Below are 16,918 nucleotides of genomic sequence, written 5' to 3'. Positions count from 1 at the left end.
TAGAAGGCGGAATAACTGAAGGGGAAATAGAGAACCAAAATAAGAGAACAACATCTCATTTTCTCGTCCCCATTCTCCTGCCTTCTCCCCCTAACCCCTGATCCCCTTATTGATCAAGAACCTATCTATCTCTGTCTTAAAGACACTCAGTGATTTGGCCTCCACAGCCTTCTGCGGCAAAGAGTTCCACAGATTCACCACCCTCTGGCTGAAGAAATTCCTCCTCGTCTCTGTTTTAAAGGATCGTCCCTTTAGTCTGAGATGGTGTCCTCTGCTTCTAGTTTTTCCTACAAGTGGAAACATCCTCTCCACGTCCACTCTATCCAGGCCTCGCAGTAACCTGTAAGTTTCAATAAGGCCCCCCCTCATCCTTCTAAACTCCGAGTACAGACCCAGAGTCCTCGACCGTTCCTCATACGACAAGCTCTTCATTCCAGTGTCTGCCCTGGCCGTCAATCATCTAATCTAATCTCAGCCTTTAGAGAAACTTGGCGACATTACACTTCACCCCCCCCCCCCCCCCCCCCCCCACACACACACACACTTAACGGTGCAGCTAAAATACACTTTCGGGAAATGACCGGGCAGCACGGTAGCACAGTGGATAGCACAATTGTTTCACAGCTCCAGGGTCCCGGGTTCGATTCCCCGCTGGGTCACTGTCTGTGCGGAGTCTGCACATGCTCCCCGTGTGTGCGTGGGTTTCCTCCGGGTGCTCCGGTTTCCTCCCACAGTCCAAAGATGTGCAGGTTAGGTGGATTGGCCATGCTAAATTGCCCATAGTGTCCAAAATTGCCCTTAGTGTTGGACTGGGTTATGGGGATAGGGTGGAGGTATGGACCTTGGGTAGGGTGCTCTTTCCAAGAGCCGGTGCAGACTCGATGGGCCGAATGGCCTCCTTCTGCACTGTAAATTCAATGATCCTATGACCACAACCCACGACGGTGGCGGTGAGGATCCAGGACAAAGGAGAAGTGAGTGGTCCCAGTGATGGAGCAGGAGGAAAGGTGTGGAGCTGGTACGCAGTTATAATTAGCTGGCTAATCGCGGTTGGCAAATGTGTGGGTTAGAGAGTGTCACCAAACAAACACTTTTTAAACTCCGCTTATCAATCCTGGAGTGAAATCTTATCAAACAGCAACTGTCGCAATCTGCCTGATTTAAAATAAATAATGACTCATTTTACACTCATTCCAGATTCTACTTTTTTTTCAAAGTGTTATCTACTTTTATTTGAACTGATTGTGTTTGTGACTGCGCGCGTGCAGTCTGTGTTCCTGCCTGTGTTTCTGTGCTGGCTGCGCGCGTGCAGTCTGTGTTCCTGCCTGTGTTTCTGTGCTGGCTGCGCGCGTGCAGTCTGTGTTCCTGCCTGTGTTTCTGTGCTGGCTGCGCGCGTGCAGTCTGTGTTTCTGCCTGTGTTTCTGTGCTGGCTGCGCGCGTGCGGTCTGTGTTCCTGCCTGTGTTTCTGTGCTGACTGCGCGTGTGCAGTCTGTGTTCCTGCCTGTGTTTCTGTGCTGACTGCGCGCGTGCAGTCTGTGTTCCTGCCTGTGTTTCTGTGCTGGCTGCGCGCGTGCAGTCTGTGTTCCTGCCTGTGTTTCTGTGCTGGCTGCGCGCGTGCAGTCTGTGTTCCTGCCTGTGTTTCTGTGCTGACTGCGCGCGTGCAGTCTGTGTTCCTGCCTGTGTTTCTGTGCTGGCTGCGCGCGTGCAGTCTGTGTTCCTGCCTGTGTTTCTGTGCTGGCTGCGCGCGTGCGGTCTGTGTTCCTGCCTGTGTTTCTGTGCTGGCTGCGCGCGTGCGGTCTGTGTTCCTGCCTGTGTTTCTGTGCTGGCTGCGCGCGTGCAGTCTGTGTTCCTGCCTGTGTTTCTGTGCTGGCTGCGTGCGTGCAGTCTGTGTTCCTGCCTGTGTTTCTGTGCTGGCTGCGCGCGTGCAGTCTGTGTTCCTGCCTGTGTTTCTGTGCTGGCTGCGCGCGTGCAGTCTGTGTTCCTGCCTGTGTTTCTGTGCTGGCTGCGCGCGTGCAGTCTGTGTTCCTGCCTGTGTTTCTGTGCTGGCTGCGTGCGTGAATGCTGGTGTTTCGCTGCACCCCGCTCTGTGACTCACGAAGCCAATTCTATCTGTGTGCTCAGTCTTGTGGTTTATCTGTACAGACCAGCTGCGCTGTCTGGAATCTGTCCTCACTCAGTAAAACAGCAAGTGTTAAAATGCAGGGTTATAACTCAAATACTGACCCATGAACAGGTCCTCCGACCGCCCTTGGCTTTAAAAAAAATTTTTAGAGTACCCATTTCAATTTTTCCAATTAAAGGGGCAATTTAGCGTGGCCCATCCACCCGCCCTGCACATCCTTGGGGTTGTGGGGGCGAAATCCACGCAGACTCGGGGAGAATGTGCAAACTCCACACGGACAGTGGCCCAGAGCCGGGACCGAACCCGCGACCTCGGCGCCGTGAGGCAGCAGTGCTAACCCCTGCGCCACCGCGCTGAGCTAACGCACACCACGTAGGGCAGCAGTTAGAGACTGCAATTGCTCTCAGAATCCATCGGTTAAGAAGGTGAAGAAACGGGACCTCCTCCTGTGCCAGGATGAGCCTGATACAGTTTAAGGAGGTGCACAGGGTGCATATGACTCGGGCGAGAATGAGTGGGTTCTTTCAGGGGGTAGCGGATGAGTGAGAGAGGTGGGGGCGGGGGCCAGCGGATCGCGCGCACATGTTTTGGGGTTGTGAAAAATTGGGAAGATTCCGGGCGGGAGTGTTTGCGGTCTTAGCCAGGTTAGTGGAGGAGGGAGTGGACCCGGACCCTTTGGTGGCGATATTTGGGGTTTCAGAGAAGCCGGAGCTCATGGAGAGGAGGAAGGCCAATGTCGTGGCCTTCGCCTCTCTGATTGCACGGCAGAGAATTTTACTGGAGTGGCGGTCGGCATCGCCACTGGGGGGTAGCGGCTTGGTTGGGTGACCTGTACGGCTTCCTGCAATTGGAGAAGATAAAGTATGAGTTAAGGGGCTCTTCAGAGGGGTTTGAGGAAAGGTGGGGGATGTTTGTGACCGCGTTTGAGGGGCTGTTCAGCGCAGGGGGGGGGGGGGGTGAAAAAGGGGGAAAGTCTGTACAGACTAGTTGATTGTTGGGAAGTATGTTTCCCGGCGTGTTTGTTCGCTGTAACCTGTTTTGATACACGTCTGTAATAAAAAGCTGAAGAAAATCGGGACGTGATCATTACTGGAAGGGGTGTCTGTCGGAATGAGCACCCTACTTCAGCCACACCTCCATCCTATCCCATTAACCGCACCTAAACTTTTATGGACAATTTAGCGCGGCCAATCCACCTCACCTGCACATCTTTGGACTGTGGGAGGAAACCGGAGCGCCCGGAGGAAACCCACGCAGACACGGGGAGGACGTGCAGACTCCGCACAGACAGTGACCCAAGGCCGGGAATGGAACCCGAGTCCTCGGCGCCGTGAGGCAGCAGTGCTAACCACTGCGCCACCCTGCTGCTCCGCACGTGACAATAATAAAGACTATTATTACCCCCCTACTAGACTCATCCCGAGAACTGAAAGTTTGTAACCAGCAGGGTTGGTGAAAGAATCATCTCCCCGGTAAGAACTCCAGCGGTTGCTGCCGCTGGCTTGGGAACGGCCATCCCAGGAAGCTGTGTCAGATGTTTGCGATTGAGAGTGATTGCGTTAGAAAACGCTAATTGAACCTGACAGTAAAGGCTCCAGGGTCGAACCAAATTGGATCCAAAGCTTCTATTTACGTGTCTGATTTCCGAGCTCCCTTTTGCTCCCAATCCTTCTTACTTCACTGTGACTTTTATCTACATTATCCGGAGTAATATATCGGTGTGGTCGAGGGAATTTCTCACTATCGTGCCTCGACGTATTGATTCCTTGAGGCTTTCTCAAACCGAGTGTTTCCCTCTGGTCACGGCATCCACCTCAACACAAGAGCAGCAAAAATCCCGGCCTGCCACCTGCTGACCTGCACAAATGTGGGCACCGACTAATCCCGACTTTCTGATTGTCCGGCTCACCTTTCCCCACTCGGTCCACGAGCGATCCTTCAGCTGAAGGTCTCAATAGGGAAAAACTGCCCTCCGCTCTCCGATAATTGAGCCCCCCTCCACCCCTACGCCCCAATCCTTAAATCCTATTTTTCCCAGCGGCAAAGTTCTGTAAGGATTGGACTCTGGGAAGTTCAATAACGTTCCAGGATTCTAGAGATCCAGAACACAGCGAGAGATTTATAAGAGATGGAGCCAGCGGCGTAGGGTCTGGGAGGGGAGATGGAGGCAGTGATGGAGGGGAGATGGAGGCAGTGATGGAGGGAGATGGAGGCAGTGATGGAGGGAGATGGAGGGAGGATGGAGGCAGTGATGGAGGGAGATGGAGGGAGACGGAGGCAGTGATGGAGGGAGATGGAGGGAGACGGAGGCAGTGATGGAGAGAGATGGAGGCAGTGATGGAGGGAGATGGAGGGAGACGGAGGCAGTGATGGAGGGAGATGGAGGGAGACGGAGGCAGTGATGGAGAGAGATGGAGGCAGTGATGGAGGGAGATGGAGGGAGATGGAGGCAGTGATGGAGGGTCTGGGAGGGAGATGGAGGCAGTGATGGAGGGAGATGGAGGGAGATGGAGGCAGTGATGGAGGGTCTGGGAGGGAGATGGAGGCAGTGATGGAGGGAGATGGAGGGAGATGGAGGCAGTGATGGAGGGTCTGGGGAGGGAGATGGAGGCAGTGATGGAGGGAGATGGAGGGAGATGGAGGCAGTGATGGAGGGTCTGGGAGGGAGATGGAGGCAGTGATGGAGGGTCTGGGAGGGAGATGGAGGCAGTGATGGAGGGTCTGGGAGGGAGATGGAGGCAGTGATGGATGGTCTGGGAGGGAGATGGAGGCAGTGATGGAGGGTCTGGGAGGGAGATGGAGGCAGTGATGGAGGGAGATGGAGGGAGATGGAGGCAGTGATGGGAGGGTCTGGGAGGGAGATGGAGGCAGTGATGGATGGTCTGGGAGGGAGATGGAGGCAGTGATGGAGGGTCTGGGAGGGAGATGGAAGGCAGTGATGGAGGGAGATGGAGGGAGATGGAGGCAGTGATGGAGGGTCTGGGAGGGAGATGGAGGGAGATGGAGGCAGTGATGGAGGGTCTGGGAGGGAGACGGAGGCAGTGATGGAGGGAGATGGAGGGAGATGGAGGGAGATGGAGCAGTGATGGAGGGTCTGGGAGGGAGATGGAGGCAGTGATGGAGGGTCTGGGAGGGAGATGGAGGCAGTGATGGAGGGGTCTGGGAGGGAGATGGAGGCAGTGATGGAGGGTCTGGGAGGGAGATGGAGGCAGTGATGGAGGGAGATGGAGGGAGACGGAGGCAGTGATGGAGGGTCTGGGAGGGGAGACGGAGGCAGCGATGGAGGGTCTGGGAGGGAGATGGAGGCAGTGATGGAGGGTCTGGGAGGGAGATGGAGGCAGTGATGGAGGGAGATGGAGGGAGACGGAGGCAGTGATGGAGGGTCTGGGAGGGAGACGGAGGCAGTGATGGAGGGTCTGGGAGGGAGATGGAGGGAGATGGAGGCAGTGATGGAGGGTCTGGGAGGGAGATGGAGGCAGTGATGGAGGGTCTGGGAGGGAGATGGAGGCAGTGATGGAGGGAGATGGAGGGAGATGGAGGCAGTGATGGAGGGAGATGGAGTCAGTGTTGAGGGTGTTGGAGGGAGATGGAGGGTGATGAAGGCAGTGTTGGAGGGTGTTGGAGGGTGTTGGAGGGAGTTGGAGGGTGTTGGAGGGTATTGGAGGACATTGGAGGTTGTTGGAGGGAGATGGAGGGAGATGGAGGCAGTGATGGAGGGTGTTGGAGGGTGATGGGTCAGTGTTGGAGGGTGATGGAGGGTCTTGGAGTGTGTTGGAGTGTGTTGGAGGGTGTTGGGTCAGTGTTGGAGGGTGATGGAGGGTATTGGAGTGTGTTGGAGGGTGTTGGAGGGTGTTGGAGGGTGTTGGAGGGTGTTGGAGGGTGTTGGAGGGAGATGGAGTGTGTTGGATGGTGTTGGAGGGTGTTGGAGGGAGTTGGAGGGTGTTGGAGGGAGTTGGAGGGAGTTGGAGGGTGTTGGAGGGTGTTGGACGGAGTTGGAGGGTGTTGGAGGGTGTTGGACGGAGTTGGAGGGTGTTGGAGGGAGTTGGAGGGTGTTGGAGGGAGATGGAGTGTGTTGGATGGTGTTGGAGGGTGTTGGAGGGAGATGGATGGTGTTGGAGGGAGATGGAGGATGTTGGATGGTGTTGGGAGGGAGATGGATGGTGTTGGAGGGAGATGGAGTATGTTGGAGGGGTGTTGGAGTGTGTTGGAGGGTGTTGGAGGGAGATGGAGGGTGTTGGATGGTGTTGGAGGGTGTTGGAGGGAGATGGATGGTGTTGGAGGGAGATGGAGGATGTTGGATGGTGTTGGAGGGTGTTGGAGGGTGTTGGAGGGAGATGGAGTATGTTGGAGGGAGATGGAGGGTGTTGGAGGGAGATGGAGGGTGTTGGAGGGTGTTGGATGGTTGTTGGAGGGTGTTGGAGGGAGATGGATGGTGTTGGAGGGAGATGGAGGGTGTTGGAGGGAGATGGAGGGTGTTGGAGGGTGTTGGATGGTGTTGGAGGGAGATGGAGGGTGTTGGAGGGAGATGGAGGGTGTTGGAGGGAGATGGAGGGTGTTGGAGGGTGTTGGAGGGTGTTGGATGGTGTTGGAGGGAGATGGAGTGTGTTGGATGGTGTTGGAGGGAGATGGAGTGTTTTGGAGAGTGTTGGAGGGAGATGGAGGGTGTTGGAGGGTGTTGGAGGGTGTTGGAGGGAGATGGAGGGTGTTGGAGGGAGATGGAGTGTTTTGGAGAGTGTTGGAGGGAGATGGAGGGTGTTGGAGAGGGTGTTGGAGGGAGATGGAGTGTTTTGGAGAGTGTTGGAGGGAGATGGAGGGTGTTGGAGGGTGTTGGATGGTGTTGGAGGGAGATGGAGGGTGTTGGAGGGTGTTGGAGGGTGTTGGAGGGTGTTGGAGGGTGTTGGAGGGTGTTGGAGGGAGATGGAGTGTGTTGGAGGGTGTTGGAGGGAGATGGAGGGAGATGGAGTGTGTTGGAGGGTGTTGGAGGGAGATGGAGGGAGATGGAGTGTGTTGGAGGGTGTTGGAGGGTGTTGGAGGGTGTTGGAGGGAGATGGATGGTGTTGGAGGGTGTTGGAGGGTGTTGGAGGGAGATGGAGGGTGTTGGAGGGTGTTGGAGGGTGTTGGAGGGTGTTGGAGGGAGATGGAGGGGAGATGGAGTGTGTTGGAGGGTGTTGGAGGGTGTTGGAGGGTGTTGGAGGGAGATGGATGGTGTTGGAGGGTGTTGGAGGGTGTTGGAGGGAGATGGAGGGTGTTGGAAAGTGTTGGAGGGTGTTGGAGGGTGTTGGAGGGAGATGGAGTGTGTTGGAGGGGTGTTGGAGGGTGTTGGAGGGTGTTGGACGGGAGATGGAGTGTGTTGGAGGGTGTTGGAGGGTGTTGGAGGGTGTTGGAGGGTGTTGGAGGGAGATGGATGGTGTTGGAGGGTGTTGGAGGGTGTTGGAGGGAGATGGAGGGTGTTGGAGGGTGTTGGAGGGTGTTGGAGGGTGTTGGAGGGAGATGGAGTGTGTTGGAGGGTGTTGGAGGGTGTTGGAGGGTGTTGGAGGGTGTTGGAGGGTGTTGGAGGGTGTTGGAGGGTGTTGGAGGGAGATGGAGTGTGTTGGAGGGTGTTGGAGGGTGTTGGAGGGTGTTGGAGGGTGTTGGAGGGTGTTGGAGGGAGATGGATGGTGTTGGAGGGTGTTGGAGGGTGTTGGAGGGTGTTGGAGGGAGATGGAGGGAGATGGAGGGTGTTGGAGGGAGATGGAGTGTGTTGGAGGGAGATGGAGGGTGTTGGAGTGTGTTGGAGGGAGATGGATGGGTGTTGGAGGGAGATGGAGTGTGTTGGAGGGAGATGGAGGGAGATGGGAGGGTGTTGGAGGGTGTTGGAGGGTGTTGGAGGGAGATGGAGGGTGTTGGAGGGTGTTGGAGGGTGTTGGAGGGTGTTGGAGGGTGTTGGAGGGGTGTTGGAGGGTGTTGGAGGGAGATGGAGTGTGTTGGAGGGAGATGGAGGGTGTTGGAGGGTGTTGGAGGGTGTTGGAGGGAGATGGAGGGTGTTGGAGGGTGTTGGAGGGGTGTTGGAGGGTGTTGGAGGGTGTTGGAGGGTGTTGGAGGGTGTTGGAGGGAGATGGAGGGTGTTGGAGGGTGTTGGAGGGAGATGGAGGGTGTTGGAGGGAGATGGAGGGTGTTGGAGGGTGTTGGAGGGAGATGGAGGGTGTTGGATGGTGTTGGAGGGAGATGGAGGGTGTTGGATGGTGTTGGAGGGAGATGGAGGGTGTTGGATGGTGTTGGAGGGGTGTTGGAGGGTGTTGGAGGGTGTTGGATGGTGTTGGAGGGAGATGGGTCAGTGTTGGAGGGAGATGGGTCAGTGTTGGAGGGAGATGGGTCAGTGTTGGAGGGAGATGGAGTGTGTTGGAGGGTGTTGGAGGGTGTTGGAGGGTGTTGGAGGGTGTTGGAGGGAGATGGAGTGTGTTGGAGGGAGATGGAGTGTGTTGGAGGGAGATGGAGTGTGTTGGAGGGTGTTGGAGGGAGATGGAGGGAGATGGAGGGTGTTGGAGGGTGTTGGATGGTGTTGGAGGGAGATGGAGGGAGATGGAGGGTGTTGGAGGGTGTTGGAGGGTGTTGGAGGGAGATGGAGTGTGTTGGAGGGAGATGGAGTGTGTTGGAGGGAGATGGAGGGTGTTGGAGGGTGTTGGAGGGAGATGGAGGGAGATGGAGGGTGTTGGAGGGTGTTGGATGGTGTTGGAGGGAGATGGAGGGAGACGGAGGGTGTTGGAGGGTGTTGGAGGGTGTTGGAGGGAGATGGAGTGTGTTGGAGGGTGTTGGAGAGTGTTGGAGGGAGATGGAGGGTGTTGGATGGTGTTGGAGGGTGTTGGAGGGTGTTGGAGGGTGTTGGAGGGTGTTGGAGGGTGTTGGAGGGTGTTGGAGGGAGATGGAGGGTGTTGGAGGGTGTTGGAGGGAGATGGATGGTGTTGGAGGGTGTTGGAGGGAGATGGAGGGAGATGGAGGGTGTTGGAGGGTGTTGGAGGGTGTTGGAGGGAGATGGAGGGTGTTGGAGGGTGTTGGAGGGTGTTGGAGGGAGATGGAGGGTGTTGGAGGGTGTTGGAGGGTGTTGGAGGGTGTTGGAGGGTGTTGGAGGGTGTTGGAGGGTGTTGGAGGGTGTTGGAGTGTGTTGGAGGGTGTTGGAGGGTGTTGGAGGGTGTTGGATGGTGTTGGATGGTGTTGGAGGGTGTTGGATGGTGTTGGAGGGAGATGGAGGGAGATGGAGGGTGTTGGAGGGTGTTGGAGGGTGTTGGAGGGAGATGGAAGTATGTTGGAGGGAGATGGAGGGTGTTGGAGGGAGATGGAGGGTGTTGGAGGGTGTTGGAGGGTGTTGGAGGGAGATGGATGGTGTTGGAGGGAGATGGAGGGGTGTTGGAGGGAGATGGAGGGTGTTGGAGGGTGTTGGATGGTGTTGGAGGGAGATGGAGGGTGTTGGAGGGAGATGGAGGGTGTTGGAGGGAGATGGAGGGTGTTGGAGGGTGTTGGAGGGTGTTGGATGGTGTTGGAGGGAGATGGAGTGTGTTGGAGGGTGTTGGAGGGAGATGGAGGGTGTTGGATGGTGTTGGAGGGAGATGGAGTGTTTTGGAGAGTGTTGGAGGGAGATGGAGGGTGTTGGAGGGTGTTGGAGGGTGTTGGAGGGTGTTGGAGGGAGATGGGAGGGTGTTGGAGGGAGATGGAGTGTTTTGGAGAGTGTTGGAGGGTGTTGGATGGTGTTGGAGGAGATGGAGGGTGTTGGAGGGTGTTGGAGGGTGTTGGAGGGTGTTGGAGGGTGTTGGAGGGTGTTGGAGGTGTTGGAGGGTGTTGGAGGGAGATGGAGTGTGTTGGAGGGTGTTGGAGGGAGATGGAGGGAGATGGAGTGTTTTGGAGAGTGTTGGAGGGTGTTGGATGGTGTTGGAGGGACGATGGAGGGTGTGGAGGGTGTTGGAGGGTGTTGGAGGGTGTTGGAGGGTGTTGGAGGGTGTTGGAGGGTGTTGGAGGGAGATGGAGGGTGTTGGAGGGTGTTGGAGGGAGATGGAGTGTGTTGGAGGGAGATGGAGGGTGTTGGAGGGTGTTGGAGGGTGTTGGAGGGTGTTGGAGGGTGTTGGAGGGTGTTGGAGGGTGTTGGAGTGTGTTGGAGGGTGTTGGAGGGTGTTGGAGGGTGTTGGATGGTGTTGGATGGTGTTGGAGGGTGTTGGATGGTGTTGGAGGGAGATGGAGGGAGATGGAGGGTGTTGGAGGGTGTTGGAGGGTGTTGGAGGGAGATGGAGTATGTTGGAGGGAGATGGAGGGTGTTGGAGGGAGATGGAGGGTGTTGGAGGGTGTTGGAGGGTGTTGGAGGGAGATGGATGGTGTTGGAGGGAGATGGAGGGTGTTGGAGGGAGATGGAGGGTGTTGGAGGGTGTTGGATGGTGTTGGAGGGAGATGGAGGGTGTTGGAGGGAGATGGAGGGTGTTGGAGGGAGATGGAGGGTGTTGGAGGGTGTTGGAGGGTGTTGGATGGTGTTGGAGGGAGATGGAGTGTGTTGGAGGGTGTTGGAGGGAGATGGAGGGTGTTGGATGGTGTTGGAGGGAGATGGAGTGTTTTGGAGAGTGTTGGAGGGAGATGGAGGGTGTTGGAGGGTGTTGGAGGGTGTTGGAGGGTGTTGGAGGGAGATGGAGGGTGTTGGAGGGAGATGGAGTGTTTTGGAGAGTGTTGGAGGGTGTTGGATGGTGTTGGAGGGAGATGGAGGGTGTTGGAGGGTGTTGGAGGGTGTTGGAGGGTGTTGGAGGGTGTTGGAGTGTGTTGGAGGGTGTTGGAGGGAGATGGAGTGTGTTGGAGGGTGTTGGAGGGAGATGGAGGGAGATGGGAGTGTTTTGGAGAGTGTTGGAGGGTGTTGGATGGTGTTGGAGGGAGATGGAGGGTGTTGGAGGGTGTTGGAGGGTGTTGGAGGGTGTTGGAGGGTGTTGGAGGGTGTTGGAGGGTGTTGGAGGGAGATGGAGGGTGTTGGAGGGTGTTGGAGGGAGATGGAGTGTGTTGGAGGGAGATGGAGGGTGTTGGAGGGTGTTGGAGGGTGTTGGAGGGTGTTGGAGGGTGTTGGAGGGAGATGGAGGGAGATGGAGTGTGTTGGAGGGTGTTGGAGGGAGATGGAGGGAGATGGAGTGTGTTGGAGGGTGTTGGAGGGTGTTGGAGGGAGATGGAGTGTGTTGGAGGGTGTTGGAGGGAGATGGAGGGAGATGGAGTGTGTTGGAGGGTGTTGGAGGGTGTTGGAGGGTGTTGGAGGGTGTTGGAGGGGTGTTGGAGGGTGTTGGAGGGGTGTTGGAGGGTGGTTGGAGGGAGATGGAGTGTGTTGGAGGGTGTTGGAGGGAGATGGAGGGAGATGGAGTGTGTTGGAGGGTGTTGGAGGGTGTTGGAGGGAGATGGAGGGTGTTGGAGGGTGTTGGAGGGAGATGGATGGTGTTGGAGGGTGTTGGAGGGTGTTGGAGGGAGATGGAGGGTGTTGGAGGGTGTTGGAGGGTGTTGGAGGGTGTTGGAGGGTGTTGGAGGGAGATGGAGGGAGATGGAGGGTGTTGGAGGGAGATGGAGGGAGATGGAGGGTGTTGGAGGGAGATGGAGGGTGTTGGAGTGTGTTGGAGGGAGATGGATGGTGTTGGAGGGAGATGGAGGGTGTTGGAGGGAGATGGAGGGAGATGGAGTGTGTTGGAGGGAGATGGAGGGTGTTGGAGGGTGTTGGAGTGGTGTTGGAGGGAGATGGAGGCTGTTGGAGGGTGTTGGAGGGTGTTGGAGGGTGTTGGAGGGTGTTGGAGGGTGTTGGAGGGTGTTGGAGGGTGTTGGAGGGAGATGGAGGGAGATGGAGGGAGATGGAGTGTGTTGGAGGGTGTTGGAGGGTGTTGGAGGGTGTTGGACGGTGTTGGAGGAGATGGAGGGAGATGGAGTGTGTTGGAGGGAGATGGAGGGTGTTGGAGGGTGTTGGAGGGTGTTGGAGGGAGATGGAGTGTGTTGGAGGGAGATGGAGGGTGTTGGAGGGTGTTGGAGGGTGTTGGAGGGAGATGGAGGGTGTTGGAGGGTGTTGGAGGGTGTTGGAGGGTGTTGGAGGGTGTTGGAGGGAGATGGAGTGTGTTGGAGGGAGATGGAGGGTGTTGGAGGGTGTTGGAGGGTGTTGGAGGGAGATGGAGGGTGTTGGAGGGTGTTGGAGGGTGTTGGAGGGTGTTGGAGGGTGTTGGAGGGTGTTGGAGGGAGATGGAGTGTGTTGGAGGGGAGATGGAGGGTGTTGGAGGGTGTTGGAGGGAGATGGAGGGAGATGGAGTGTGTTGGAGGGTGTTGGAGGGAGATGGAGTCAGTGTTGGAGGGAGATGGAGGGAGATGGAGTGTGTTGGAGGGTGTTGGAGGGTGTTGAGAGGGTGTTGGAGGGTGTTGGAGGGAGATGGAGTGTGTTGGAGGGAGATGGAGGGTGTTGGATGGTGTTGGAGGGAGATGGATGGTGTTGGAGGGTGTTGGAGGGTGTTGGAGGGTGTTGGATGGTGTTGGAGGGTGTTGGAGGGTGTTGGAGGGTGTTGGATGGTGTTGGAGGGAGATGGGTCAGTGTTGGAGGGAGATGGGTCAGTGTTGGAGGGAGATGGGTCAGTGTTGGAGGGAGATGGAGGGTGTTGGAGGGTGTTGGAGGGTGTTGGAGGGAGATGGAGTGTGTTGGAGGGTGTTGGATGGTGTTGGAGGGAGATGGAGGAAGATGGAGTGTGTTGGAGGGTGTTGGAGGGAGATGGAGTGTGTTGAGAGGTGTTGGAGGGTGTTGGAGGGAGATGGAGTGTGTTGGAGTGTGTTGGAGGGTGTTGGAGGGTGTTGGAGGGTGTTGGATGGTGTTGGAGGGTGTTGGATGGTGTTGGAGGGAGATGGAGGGAGATGGAGGGTGTTGGAGGGTGTTGGAGGGTGTTGGAGGGAGATGGAGTATGTTGGAGGGAGATGGAGGGTGTTGGAGGGAGATGGAGGGTGTTGGAGGGTGTTGGATGGTGTTGGAGGGTGTTGGAGGGAGATGGATGGTGTTGGAGGGAGATGGAGGGTGTTGGAGGGTGTTGGATGGTGTTGGAGGGAGATGGAGGGTGTTGGAGGGAGATGGAGGGTGTTGGAGGGAGATGGAGGGTGTTGGAGGGTGTTGGAGGGAGATGGAGGGAGATGGAGGGTGTTGGAGGGAGATGGAGGGTGTTGGAGTGTGTTGGAGGGAGATGGATGGTGTTGGAGGGAGATGGAGGGTGTTGGAGGGAGATGGAGGGAGATGAGTGTGTTGGAGGGAGATGGAGGGTGTTGGAGGGTGTTGGAGGGTGTTGGAGGGAGATGGAGGCTGTTGGAGGGTGTTGGAGGGTGTTGGAGGGTGTTGGAGGGTGTTGGAGGGTGTTGGAGGGTGTTGGAGGGTGTTGGAGGGAGATGGAGGGAGATGGAGGGAGATGGAGTGGTTGGAGGTGTTGGAGGGTGTTGGAGGGTGTTGGAGGGTGTTGGACGGTGTGGAGGAGATGGAGGAGATGGAGTGTGTTGGAGGGAGATGGAGGGTGTTGGAGGGTGTTGGAGGGTGTTGGAGGGAGATGGAGTGTGTTGGAGGGAGATGGAGGGTGTTGGAGGGTGTTGGAGGGTGTTGGAGGGAGATGGAGGGTGTTGGAGGGTGTTGGAGGGTGTTGGAGGGTGTTGGAGGGTGTTGGAGGGAGATGGAGTGTGTTGGAGGGAGATGGAGGGTGTTGGAGGGTGTTGGAGGGTGTTGGAGGGAGATGGAGGGTGTTGGAGGGTGTTGGAGGGTGTTGGAGGGTGTTGGAGGGTGTTGGAGGGTGTTGGAGGGAGATGGAGTGTGTTGGAGGGAGATGGAGGGTGTTGGAGGGTGTTGGAGGGAGATGGAGGGAGATGGAGTGTGTTGGAGGGTGTTGGAGGGAGATGGGTCAGTGTTGGAGGGAGATGGAGGGAGATGGAGTGTGTTGGAGGGTGTTGGAGGGTGTTGGAGGGTGTTGGAGGGTGTTGGAGGGAGATGGAGTGTGTTGGAGGGAGATGGAGGGTGTTGGATGGTGTTGGAGGGAGATGGATGGTGTTGGAGGGTGTTGGAGGGTGTTGGAGGGTGTTGGATGGTGTTGGAGGGTGTTGGAGGGTGTTGGAGGGTGTTGGATGGTGTTGGAGGGAGATGGGTCAGTGTTGGAGGGAGATGGGTCAGTGTTGGAGGGAGATGGGTCAGTGTTGGAGGGAGATGGAGGGTGTTGGAGGGTGTTGGAGGGTGTTGGAGGGAGATGGAGTGTGTTGGAGGAGTGTTGGATGGTGTTGGAGGGAGATGGAGGAAGATGGAGTGTGTTGGAGGGTGTTGGAGGGAGATGGAGTGTGTTGGAGGGTGTTGGAGGGTGTTGGAGGGAGATGGAGTGTGTGGAGTGTGTTGGAGGGTGTTGGAGGGTGTTGGAGGGTGTTGGATGGTGTTGGAGGGTGTTGGATGGTGTTGGAGGGAGATGGAGGGAGATGGAGGGTGTTGGAGGGTGTTGGAGGGTGTTGGAGGGAGATGGAGTATGTTGGAGGGAGATGGAGGGTGTTGGAGGGAGATGGAGGGTGTTGGAGGGTGTTGGATGGTGTTGGAGGGGTGTTGGAGGGAGATGGATGGTGTTGGAGGGAGATGGAGGGTGTTGGAGGGAGATGGAGTGTGTTGGAGGGTGTTGGATGGTGTTGGAGGGAGATGGAGGGTGTTGGAGGGAGATGGAGGGTGTTGGAGGGAGATGGAGGGTGTTGGAGGGTGTTGGGAGGGTGTTGGATGGTGTTGGAGGGAGATGGAGGGAGATGGAGTGTTTTGGAGAGTGTTGGAGTGAGATGGAGGGTGTTGGAGGGAGATGGAGTGTTTTGGAGAGTGTTGGAGGGAGATGGAGGGTGTTGGAGGGTGTTGGAGGGTGTTGGAGGGAGATGGAGGGTGTTGGATGGTGTTGGAGGGAGATGGAGTGTTTTGGAGAGTGTTGGAGGGAGATGGAGGGTGTTGGAGGGTGTTGGAGGGTGTTGGAGGGAGATGGAGGGTGTTGGAGGGAGATGGAGTGTTTTGGAGAGTGTTGGAGGGAGATGGAGGGTGTTGGAGGGTGTTGGAGGGAGATGGAGGGTGTTGGAGGGTGTTGGATGGTGTTGGAGGGAGATGGAGGGTGTTGGAGGGTGTTGATGGTGTTGGAGGGAGATGGAGGGTGTTGGAGGGTGTTGGAGGGTGTTGGAGGGTGTTGGAGGGTGTTGGAGGGAGATGGAGGGAGATGGAGGGTGTTGGAGGGTGTTGGAGGGAGATGGAGTGTGTTGGAGGGTGTTGGAGGGTGTTGGAGGGAGATGGAGGGAGATGGAGGGAGATGGAGGGTGTTGGAGGGTGTTGGAGGGTGTTGGAGGGTGTTGGAGGGAGATGGAGGGAGATGGAGGGTGTTGGAGGGTGTTGGAGGGAGATGGAGGGTGTTGGAGGGTGTTGGAGTGTGTTGGAGGGTGTTGGAGGGTGTTGGAGGGTGTTGGAGGGTGTTGGAGGGTGTTGGAGGGAGATGGAGGGAGATGGAGTGTGTTGGAGGGTGTTGGAGGGTGTTGGAGGGTGTTGGATGGTGTTGGAGGGAGATGGAGGGAGATGGAGGGTGTTGGAGGGTGTTGGAGGGTGTTGGAGGGAGATGGAGGGTGTTGGAGGGTGTTGGAGGAGATGGAGGGTGTTGGAGGGTGTTGGAGGGTGTTGGAGGGAGATGGAGGGAGATGGAGTGTGTTGGAGGGTGTTGGAGGGAGATGGAGTGTGTTGGAGGGTGTTGGAGGGTGTTGGAGGGTGTTGGAGGGTGTTGGAGGGAGATGGAGGGAGATGGAGTGTGTTGGAGGGTGTTGGACGGTGTTGGAGGGAGATGGAGTGTGTTGGAGGGTGTTGGAGAGAGATGGAGGGTGTTGGAGGGTGTTGGAGGGTGTTGGAGGGTGTTGGAGGGAGATGGAGTGTTTTGGAGAGTGTTGGAGGGAGATGGAGGGTGTTGGAGTGTGTTGGAGGGTGTTGGAGGGTGTTGGAGGGTGTTGGAGGGTGTTGGAGGGTGTTGGAGGGAGATGGAGGGTGTTGGAGTGTGTTGGAGGGTGTTGGAGGGTGTTGGAGGGTGTTGGAGGGTGTTGGAGGGAGATGGAGTGTTTTGGAGAGTGTTGGAGGGAGATGGAGGGTGTTGGAGGGAGATGGAGGGTGTTGGAGGGAGATGGGTCAGTGTTGGAGGGTGTTGGAGGGAGATGGAGGGTGTTGGAGGGAGATGGGTCAGTGTTGGAGGGTGTTGGAGGGTGTTGGAGGGAGATGGAGGGTGTTGGAGGGAGATGGGTCAGTGTTGGAGGGTGTTGGAGGGAGATGGAGGGAGATGGAGTGTGTTGGAGGGTGTTGGAGGGAGATGGAGGGAGATGGAGTGTGTTGGAGGGTGTTGGAGGGAGATGGAGGGTGTTGGAGGGTGTTGGAGGGTGTTGGAGGGTGATGGAGGGGTGTTGGAGGGTGTTGGAGGGTGTTGGATGGTGTTAGAGGGAGATGGAGGGAGATGGAGTGTGTTGGAGGGTTTTGGAGGGAGATGGAGGGTGTTGGAGGGTGTTGGAGGGTGTTGGAGGGTGTTGGAGGGAGATGGAGGGAGATGGAGGGTGTTGGAGTGTGTTGGAGGGTGTTGGAGGGTGTTGGAGGTGTTGGAGGGTGTTGGAGTGTGTTGGAGGGTGTTGGAGGGTGTTGGATGGGTGTTGGAGGGAGATGGAGGGTGTTGGAGGGTGTTGGAGGGTGTTGGAGGGAGATGGGAGGGAGATGGAGTGTGTTTGGAGGGTGTTGGAGGGAGATGGAGGGTGTTGGAGTGTGTTGGAGGGTGTTGGAGGAGATGGAGGGTGTTG

This window comes from Scyliorhinus torazame, chromosome 26 (genome assembly GCF_047496885.1).
Source record: "Scyliorhinus torazame isolate Kashiwa2021f chromosome 26, sScyTor2.1, whole genome shotgun sequence".
Lineage (NCBI taxonomy): Eukaryota > Metazoa > Chordata > Chondrichthyes > Carcharhiniformes > Scyliorhinidae > Scyliorhinus > Scyliorhinus torazame.
This window is presented reverse-complemented; position numbering follows the sequence as displayed.